The sequence below is a fragment of the Leptonychotes weddellii genome, chromosome 10 (genome assembly GCF_054177405.1).
Source record: "Leptonychotes weddellii isolate Sample4059 chromosome 10, ASM5417740v2, whole genome shotgun sequence".
NCBI classification, from domain to species: domain Eukaryota; kingdom Metazoa; phylum Chordata; class Mammalia; order Carnivora; family Phocidae; genus Leptonychotes; species Leptonychotes weddellii.
Window position 1 is genome coordinate 108,996,812 of NC_138378.1, and position 10,914 is coordinate 109,007,725.

A 10,914-nucleotide genomic window follows, 5' to 3' on the forward strand; every position below is an offset into this window, starting at 1 on the left:
TTTTTTTTTAAAGATTTTATTTATTTATTTGAGACAGAGAGAATGAGAGACAGAGAGCATGAGAGGGAGGAGGGTCAGAGGGAGAAGCAGACTCCCTGCCGAGCAGGGAGCCCGATGCGGGACTCGATCCCGGGACTCCAGGATCATGACCTGAGCCGAAGGCAGTCGCTTAACCAACTGAGCCACCCAGGTGCCCAAGGATAGTCCCGTATTAACCACTGCTTTTAACCATTCCATTGTTCGTCCTCTTCTGAAGTTAAACTTTATTCACTTATTTCTTTCTGTTTGGAGAACTACCTAAGAATAGGTCTGTTAGTGACAGATTCCTTTAGTTTTTCTCCATTTGAGAATATCTTTATTTCCCCTTCATTTTTGAGGGGTCATTTTTCCTGATACCGGAATTTGGGGTTGACAGTTATTTTCCTTCAGTACTTGAAAAATGTTGTGTCACGTTTTCCTGGCCTCCCTGATTTCTGATGAGAAATCTGACATTCAAATTATTGTTCCCCTATAGATACTATGTCATTTCTCTCTCTGCTTTTAAGATTTTTTCCCTTGTTTTGATTTTCTAAAGTTTGACTATAAGGTGCTTTGTATTTCTGTAGTTAAGAAGCTCCCAGTAAGGGGCACCTGGGTGACTCAGTTGGTTAAGCGTCTGCCTTCGGCTCAGGTCATGATCCCAGGGTCCTGGGATCAAGCCCCACATCAGGTTCTCCCACTCCCCCTGCTTGTGTTCCCTCTCTCGTGGTCTTTCTCTGTCAAATAAATAAAATCTTAAAAAAAAAAAAAGAAGGTCCCAGTAAGTATGAAAATTTATTATATGAAAAAGATTGCATTTTAATTCAATGGAGAAAAGATGGTTTTAGCACATGTAGCTCTCTATCTGAAAGAAAACAAAGTGAATACTTATATAGGTGGATTAAAAGTTTAAATGTGAACACTAGAATAATAAAAATGAAAATAAACATCTAGGAAGTTGTATGTAAAATACAGGAGCCCAGAAAAGTGTTGAGGGTCAGTGGTATACAAAATTCTCTTACAAGCCAATAAGAAGAAGATAAATAACCCATTTGAAACATGGGCATGGAATATAAATAGTTCACAGAAGAAAAAGTTCAAAAGCCCAGCAAACATGAAAAGATGTTCAAATGCACTAGCAGCCAAAGAAATGCAAACTAAAGAGTGAGATATTTTGTACCTGAAGACTTAAAAATAGTGGTACCACTTCTTAATGATAGGATTATAGAGGGAAAATAGATTGCTAGAGGAAATGTGATTCTTACACTCTTTTTCAGAAAACAATCTGGCAATACCTATTAAAATTCTACCAAGTAATTCCACACTCGGGAATCTGGCCATTAGAAACAAAAGACCTGGTATATATGGATATATGTAAGAACATGGGAGATTTAAGAGTACGTACTGTGACATTGTCCCAAAACACTGGGAACTAATTGAGGCCTGTCAACAGGGAAATGGTCACATGAATTATAGTGTACCCATATTATACAACCATTAAAAATAATGAATTGGAGTTATGCTATTTGACTTGGCAGGATTTTCGTGTGTTATTAAGTATGAGAGCAAAATGCATTGAAGTGTGTATAATATGCTTCTATTTATCAAACACTGACAACTCATATTTATCAAAATGTGTATAAATACTTATGTATATTTGTAGTTGATTATAGAAAAACATGGAAGACTTTATACTGAGTTAATAACATGAGTTTCTGAGTGATATGCATGGAAGTGAAAAGAAGTAGAGATGAGGCATGTAAAAGATTAAAAAATAATCAGCTGTTTAAAAAAAATCCCAGCATATATTATATCTCATCCATTCAAATGAAATTATATATATATATATATGTAAAATTTCTCAAAGAACACGACCTCTGGAGTCATTCAGACATCTGGGTTCAAATTCTGGCTCTGCCACCATCCAGCTTACTAGTTGTTACATAATTTCTATAATATCTTTCAGTTTTCTCTTCACTTGTTTTGTTGGGGTAGAGGGAGGAAACAATAGTATACATCTCATAAGATTGTTTTCAGGGTTAAGTGGTACAATACAAAGTGCTTAGCACAGTGCCTGGTTTATAGAAAGTATTCTTAAAATGTGAGCTCTTACTATTGCCTCATTTCTCTTGCTCTTTGACATTTATATATTTTAAAAAATTCATTACCAGCCCCTAACTTACTTGAAGCATTCCCCCATGGCTTACATGATTTTACATATCTTCTTAGTTCATGCCTATTTCTAATTGTTCCTTTTCATTCTTTTGCTGGCTTCTTTTTTTCTTGCTTAGGGATATCCCTCCCCACCCCCCACCCCCTCAAATTCCAGCAGGAGCTGTCTGTCAAAGAATCTTTTGAGTTAGGTGACTGGGTGAATAATGGTACTCTGAATGGTAACAGAGAAGTCAGGATATAGGGTCTGTAGAGTTGATTTTTGAAACAAAATGATTTTTATTTTTGGCGCTTATTAAAATTTGATGCATCAATGAGGCACCCAGATAAGGCACTCAGTAGTTAGCACTCAGAGGAAGAAGGGGGCCCAGGGCAGAACCTTTGGGTACAGGAAATGGGGGAGGAAAATGTTCTCATTGTAGATGGGGAGGTATCAGTGAAGCCAAGATAAGGGAGCTCCTTAAGAAGGAGCTGGGCAAATCATATCTCTACTGTGATCTTCTGGAGCTTTAGTTCTGTGGCTCCCACTGCCTTCTGGTCTTGTCCCTTATTTTCTTGAAACTTACTATGTTTGTAACTGAGTCAATTTCCTTTCCTCCAGCTAACTTCCCTTCCCTGGTAGTTCCCCTTTATGTGCATAGTGCTTCCATTCTCCTCATCTTTAGCATGAAAATCCAAGTCATCTTTGTCATTTACCCTTCCCTGCCTTCTCATATAGAATCATTACTAAGACTTGAGTCTCACACTCACTCCTTTATTCCCACCCTCATTTCTTGCTTAGGTTGTTTGGATAGTTTTCAAACTTTAATGTAGTCTTCTGTTTTTTTTCTGTCTTTCACAATCTTTTTAAAAGAACTACATTAATCAAATCCTTCCCCATTTTATTTTTTTTATTTAAATTCAATTAGCCAGTTTATAGTACATCATTAGTTTCAGATGTAGAGTTCAGTAATTCATCAGTAGCATACAACACCCAGTGCTCATCACATCACGGGCCCTCCTTAATGCCCATCACCCAGTTACCCCATCCCTCCACCCACCTCCCCTCCAGAAGCCCTCAATTTGTTTTCTATAGTTAGGAGTCTCTCATGGTTTGTCTCCCTCTCTGATTTCTTCCCATTCAGTTTTCCCTCCCTTCCCCTATGGTCCTCTGCACTGTTTCTTATATTCCACCTATGAGTGAAACCATATGATAATTGTCTTTCTCTAATTGACTTATTTCGCTCAGCATAATACCCTCCAGTTCCATCCACATTGATGTAAATGATAAGGTTTCATCCTTTCTGATGGCTGAATAGTATTCCATACCACATCTTCTTTAACCATTCCTCTGTTGATGGACATCTGGGCTCTTTCCATAGTTTGACTGTTGTGGACATTGCTGCTGTAAACATTGGGGTGCAGGTGCCCCTTCGGATCACTACATTTGTATTTTTGGGGTAAATACCTGGTAGTGCAGTTGCTCTATTTTTAACTTCTTGAGGAACCTCCATACTGTTTTCCAGAGTGGCTGCACCAGCTTGCATTCCCACCAACAGTGTAAGAGGTTCCCCTTTCTCCACATCCCCGCCAACATTTGTTTCCTGACTTGTTAATTTTAGCCATTCTGACTGGTGTGAGGTGGTATCTCATTGTGTTTTTGATTTGTATTTTTCTGATGCCAAGTACTGTTGAGCAATTTTCCACTCTCACCACTGTTGTTCAACATGGTACTAGAAGTCCTTCCCCATTTTAAAAACCGTCAGACTTCCTGTGCCTTCAACATTTTCCCAAACCTTTCAGAAAAAGTGAGATATTTGTAGGAAAGGTTAGCAGGATCACCATTGACAAAATTGGTCAAATTGCTTTTAGAAGGTTGTATGTATACTTTGTCCCTCTCTTAAAGGTTCAAAAATTCTTATTAGTGTAATTTGAAAAGTTCTGCAGAACTGAAATATATATATCTTTGTTTAACCTATTTTGGCAGATTGTGTTTTCCAAAGTTGGCCACAATAACTCCCATACTGCGTATTCTTCCAACAATCGAACTTTGACATGCCCTCTATTGAGAGAGGTCCTTTTTTCCTCCCTTTGAATATGGGTGGGCTATGGCTAACATGGAAGTGATGCCGTGTGACTTCTGAGGCTAGGTCTCAAAAGATCACATGGTTTTAATCTGGCCCTCTTGAGAAATTGCTGTTGAAACTCAACCATCATGTTCTGAACAAGTCCAAGTAGTCCATGTGGAGAGACTGTATATAGTCAGCCCGTGTATGTGTTCCTGGCCCAAACCTGACAACAGCATCTGTCATCAGACATGTGACTAGAGGTACTTCCAGATGACAACAACTCCTGCCCTCACTGAACATATCACACCCAGCCATTGAACCTTCTCAGCAAAGGCCCCAGACATTATGAATTAGAGATGGACTATTCTTGCTGTGCTGTTTGTCAATTCCTGACCCAAAGAATCTATGAGTATAATAAAACGGTTGCTTTAAGCAACTAAGTTTTGGGGTAGTATGTTATGTAGCAAGAGTAACTGGAACACTCATAAATATATATATATCTACATAGATATATGATATATATGTATTATCTTGTTATTTGTGAATGACAGTTTTCTTTCTTCTTAGCCAATCCACATACATTTATTTCTTTTTGTGTTGTCTTACATTCGCTAGGTCCTCAAGTACAATATAGAAGTGTTAATGGCAGATTTCTTTGTCTTGATCTCAAACTTTCAGAGGGGCTTTCAGCATTTCACACTTAGTAAAATGTTTACCGTAGGTGTTTTTTTTTTTAAAGGTTTATTTATTTATTTGAGAGAGAGAGAGCAACGGGGTGGGGGGAGGGCGGGAAGAGGGAGAGGGAGAGAGAATTCCAAACAAGCCTGATCTCATAAACCTAAGATCAGCACCGGTGCCAGGACCAAGAGTTGGGTGCTCAATGGACTGCGCCACCTAGGCACTCCACTGTAGGCGTTTTTTAAGATACTTATATTTCATCAAGGAAAATCCCTCTATTTCTCCTTTTCTTAAAGAGATTCTTCATGATTCTTTATTGGATTTTATCAAATGTATTTGCATTTCATTCATTCATTGGTTGAGATGATTCTATGATTTTTCTCCTTTATTAATGTGATAAATTGACTAAATTTTGAATGTTTAAACAGTCTTACATTTCTGATATATACACATCTTGGTTGTGTGTATCACTGGATTTGGTCTGCTAATATTTTGAATAGAGTTTTTGCATCTCTTTTCATGGGAGAGGTTGGCTTGTAATTGTCCTTTCATATGAAGACTTTGTCAGGTATTGATATCAAGGTTTGCACGGCTCATAAAATGAATTGGGAAGTGGTCCCTCTTTTTCTGTTTTCTGGACAACTCTGTAAGATTGGTGTTATTTCTTCCTTAAGTGTTGACTCATCTGGACCAGAAATTATGGATTCAATGTCTTTAGTAGCTATTGGACTGTTAAGAGTCTTCTAGACTTTTTGTGTTTTAGAATTTTACCATATCAAATTTATTGGCATAAAGCTCTTCATGATACTCTTTCATTATCTTTTTAATGTCCATAGAACCTAGAGTGATAATCGTCTATTCACGTCTCACTGGTTATTTGTGCCCTTTTTCTTGATGATTCTTCTCAGGGGGTTATTTATTTATAGGTCTTTTCAAAGGCTAGACTTCAGGCTTTGTTAATACTCTCAAATGTAAACTTTTTTCCTATTCTATTAATTTCTATTCTTTATTACTTTTTTCTATTTTTCTTTATTTGGATTCATTTAGTTTTTCTAACTCCTTAAGGTAGGTGTTTAGATCTTTAATTTCCAGCCCTTTTTTCTAATATTTTAGAAAGCATTTTAAGACTTTGAATTTTCTTCAGTCATGCCTTTATCTGCATCCCATACATTTTGATATGTCTTATTTTCATTATTTATTTCATTATTATTTAGTTCTCAATTACATTGTGAATTCTTCCCCCACTCATCAGTTATTTGGAGGTTTATTGCTTAATTTCCAAAATTTGGGGGATTTTCTTACTATTTTTGCTATTTTTAGATTAATTCCACTGTGATTAGAGAATATATTATTTCACTTTTTGGAAATTTGTTGAGACTTGCTGTGTGGCCCAGTATATGGTCAGTTTATGTTCCAGGTGCACTTGAAAAGGATGTACATTTTGCCATTATTTGGTATAGAATTCTACACATGCCAATTATGTTCATTATGTTAATATAAACAATTATTCAAATTTTCTATATTTTCATTGACTTTTTTCTTTGTTTATTCTATCAGATACTGAGGTATGTCAGAATCTTCCATTATGATTGTGGTCTTTATTTCTCCTTTTACATTTGTCAATTTTTAATTTATCTCTGGAGGCTAAAATATTATGTACATGCTAATTGAAAATTGTTATGGTCTCCTGGTGGATTGACTTTTTGAAATGCTCCTGTTTATCTCTCATGTACTTCTTACTTTAAAGTTTACTTTTTAAATCTGATTTCAGTATAACTATACCACCTCTTCATTGATTAGTATTTCCGTGATATATTGTTTCCACCCTTTCACTTTTATTCTTTATTCTTAATGTGTATCATTTATAAGTAGCATACAGTTACTTGTTTATTTTTATCCAATCTGATCATCTTTGCCTTCAATTAGCATAATTGGTCTATTTACATTTAATTTATTACTGATATATTTGGGTTTAAATATAAAATTTTACTACCGTTTTAAATTAAAAAAATAAAATTTATTTGTTACAACTGTTCTATATTCTCTGCTTTCTTCTCATTTTCATATTAAATATATTCTTTACTTCCTCTTTTATTACACATTCTTGAATGGTTCTTTTATTGGGTACTGATTTTTTTTTTTTTTAAAGATTTTATTTATTTATTTGAGAGAGAGAGAGAGCACATGAGAGGGGGGAGGGTCAGAGGGAGAAGCAGACTCCCCGCCGAGCAGGGAGCCCGATGCGGGACTCGATCCTGGGACTCCAGGATCACGACCTGAGCCGAAGGCAGTCGCTTAACCAACTGAGCCACTCAGGAGCCCTGGGTACTGATTTTTTTTAACAGATTTTTTTTCCAACATTTTTTTCTGGCTTTTCAAATTGTTCTCAATGGAAGGTTGTTTCAACACAAGCTAGTCTTTCCTTGCTAATGCGGGATTGAACTTAATTTTAATGTACATTTTAAACTAAAACAAAACAAAACAAAAAACCCTCTAATTTAAAACAACTCCCAGATTGACCAGATTCATAGAGATCGCCAGCATGTTAATGTTAGCTACTAGAGTAACTAAAAATTTACAGAATTTAAATACAGCTTCTGCAGCTGTTTTTGTACATATGTGTACTTCTTATATTGTGTTTTGAAAACAATTATAAATTTTGTGTCTTGTCCCCGGGACTTGAAAAATTTAATTTTCACTTGCTCAGTCACTAAATATTTTACAAGTAGTTTTAGTATTAGTGCCCAGAAATAACATTAATTAAGTGCCAGGCAGAGCTCAGACACATGCATAGTATATGCTTTGTTCTGTGTAGCTGTGGGACAATAACACAGCCTACGACTTGTATTTAATAACATTATGTATAAAGTATTTGTCATCTGAAAAAGCTTAGGCTTTTTAGCTGCCTTGTTTATATATATGATAAATAGCACAAGTTATTGTTACATATTGTTAGTGTTTTAACTTTGAAAGAAAATCATCTCACTTCGTCTATTTCAAAGGTAATATAGTTTAACTGAAGACTGGCCATAGCAGCACAAGTTTGTTTTTTTTGTTTGTTTCAAGTTTTTAATTAAATTCCATTTAGTTAACATATAGTGCAATATTAGTTTCAGGAGTAGAATTGAGTGATTCATCACTTACATACAACACCCAGCACTCATCACAACAAGTGCCCTCCTTAATACCCATCACCCATCTAGCCCACCCCCCACCCACCTCCTTTCATCAACCCTCAGTTTGTTCTCTGTTATTAAGTGTCTCCCTTTCTTTTTTTTTTTAATCCCCTTCCCTTAAATGTTCATCTGTTTTGTTTCTTAAATTCCACGTATGAGTGAAATCATATGGTATTTATTTTTCTCTGACTTTGCTTAGCATAATATACTCTAGCTCCATCCATGTTGTTGCAAATGGCAAAATTTCATTCTTTTTGATGGCTGAGTAATATTCCATTGTGTATATACACCATCTATTCTTTAATCTGTCCATCAGTCATTGGACATTTGGGCTTTCTCCAGAATTTGGCTATTGCTGGTAATGCTGCTATAAACATCCAGGTGCATGTGCCCCTTCGAATCAGTATTTTTGTATTCTTTGGGTAAATACCTAATAGGGGGCACCTGGGTGGCTCAGTTGGTTAAGCGACTGCCTTCGGCTCAGGTCATGATCCTGGAGTCCCTGGATCGAGTCCCACATCGGGCTCCCTGCTCGGCAGGGAGTCTGCTTCTCCCTCTGACCCTAACCCTTCTCATGTGCTCTCTCTCATTCTCTCTCTCTCAAATAAATAAATAAAATCTTTAAAAAAAAAAAAAATAAATAAATAAATAAATACCTAATAGGTATTGCTAGGTTGTAGAGTGGTTCTATATTTAACTTTTTGAGGAACCTCCATACTATTTCCAGGGTGGCTGCACAAGTTTGCATTCCCACCAACAGTGCAAGAGGGTTCCCCTTTCTCCACATCCTCGCCAACATCTGTTGTGGCCTGTGTTGTTAATTTTAGCCATTCTGACAGGTGTGAGATGGTATCTCATTGTGGTTTTGATTTGTATTACACAAGTTTTTTTTTAAAAAACCTTTCTTACGTGGATGAATAAAGCAGAATTCTTATTGAGTAGCCAAAATAAAATGCACACATTATTTGGATTTGGATGCTAAAGCTAAATGAGACTCATTTATAACTCCACTTTCAAATATTTGTGTTCATTAGTATAGCCTCGTTGTTCTCACTGGCTGACTATATAATAAATAAATATTATAAATTTGAACCTCTAAAATTTATACTGATCAAATGCTTTCTGTTTTATATATTGTCTTGGTTTGTTTAAGATTTAATTGGAAAAAAATTTTTTACTAAATAAAATTAAAGTCATCAATATAAGCAGATGAATATCTATATTTAAATAAGGTGCGCCTTAGTTGTACACATTGTATCCACACTTGGTTTTTATCCAGCCTAAGTCTTGATGTTTATCAAAACTGATTTCAATGGAGATTGCTTGTAGGCTGTGGCTGTTAGGTGGGGTCATCAGCCTCCACTATTATATAATTAGAACACATTGTCCCTTAATCAGACACTTGTTTGCAGACCGAATTACCGTGGATTCTTAGGTAGGGAAGATTTTGAATTCTCATACTCTAAGGTTTCCTTTGCCCTTTTTTGTTTTGTTTTTTTGGGGGCAGTGTAGGATTCAGAAACATAAGAGTGAAGTAAAATAAAAAGATGTTTTATAATATACAGGTTTACTCCATGTTTCTCAGTTGTATTTTATTTAAGATGTTTTAGAGGTATAGTTACTTTTTTGTTTGTTTTCCAAATTCTATAGACTGTGTTTGAGTTTCATATCTATTTGAATTCTCATTAATTTTGTGGCTAATCAAACTCCCAAGATGTCATTTGCTTAAAGTTAACTATTTGTGAGTTGAATATAGTTAATAACTTTAGATTCTCTTCTGGTGCAAGTATTCAGTTTACCAGTGTCTTCTCTGATGGTATTCTACTATAAGGCAGTATAGAACAGCTGAATCTAATATTGTTTCCAGTGTTTTATAAATATCATAAGACCTTTATAAATATAATGTATTTTGTGACAGTTTAAGAGATTGGACTACAGTGACATTTATTAATAAACTAAAAATCAGTCCTTAAGAAAATGTGAGATAATACTTTTATTTATTTAGTCAATTTATTTTGAATGGAGTTCCCACTTTTTGAGTGAGAATTTTTTTATTTTCTAAGTAGTTTTATTTAAGAGACTTTTGGTCACACATGGAGACTAGAATATGTTTATTTCTTCCTCATTCCTAAATCCAGTAGAATGATGGTAAAATTAATAAGGGCATAATGAAGAAAATGAAAGAGGCAACATAATATCTGACTAGAGAAGTGAGGTTTTAGAAATGTTAGAAAGCAGATGGATAAATTATCACCATTTAGCAGAGCTGAGCAGTTTTGATTGAACATAATAGTGGTCAGAAGATTGAACTGTAGCATCCCCCTGAACGTTGAGTCATATATATCATTTTTAGTGTCTGTATAATGAATTATCATATTTTATGTAACCATTCTCCCATTAATGAACATTGAAGTTCTTCAGCTCTTCAGTGTTGTAAATAGCATTCCATGCATTTATTCTTTGAAAAATATTTTAGATTTCCTTTTTAAAATTGTTTCCCCAAAATTGCTGAGTCAAAGTTTATGTCCTATGGATATTGCCCCCTTCTGCCAGATTGCTTCCCAAAGGCCATTCTCACCATCACCATGAATGTGGAATCTCTGGTGTCACCACGTCCTAACTACCATTACGTTTACCTTAAGGTGGGTGTCAGGGGAGGAGTGGGTGGTCTTGCAGTAGATTTATTGACTGTTGTGCTGGGAGAGACATGAATAACAAGTGTACAGATGACTAGGTAAAGTTTACCTGGCTACCTTTACCATTGTTGACTTATGATAACGACAGGTGCTATGAGTTTAGAGGAAGAGGAGATTTCCTTTATT

At 35.6% G+C, this 10,914-nt stretch overlaps 1 protein-coding gene across 2 annotated transcripts in view; it reads left to right on the top strand.

Annotated features, from left to right (window-relative positions):
- The window catches only part of LDAH (lipid droplet associated hydrolase), a 92,060-nt gene that overhangs the window by 5,541 nt on the left and 75,605 nt on the right, over positions 1 to 10,914 (top strand). Inside the window, exon 1 of one of the 2 annotated variants that reach the window (XM_081797143.1) lies at positions 4,163 to 4,643. The exons of the other annotated variant lie outside the window; for it this stretch is intronic. The gene's annotated coding sequence lies outside the window, so the exon portion shown is untranslated. Of the gene's footprint in view, positions 1 to 4,162; positions 4,644 to 10,914 lie in introns of those variants that run through there. 2 annotated transcript variants of the gene reach the window in all.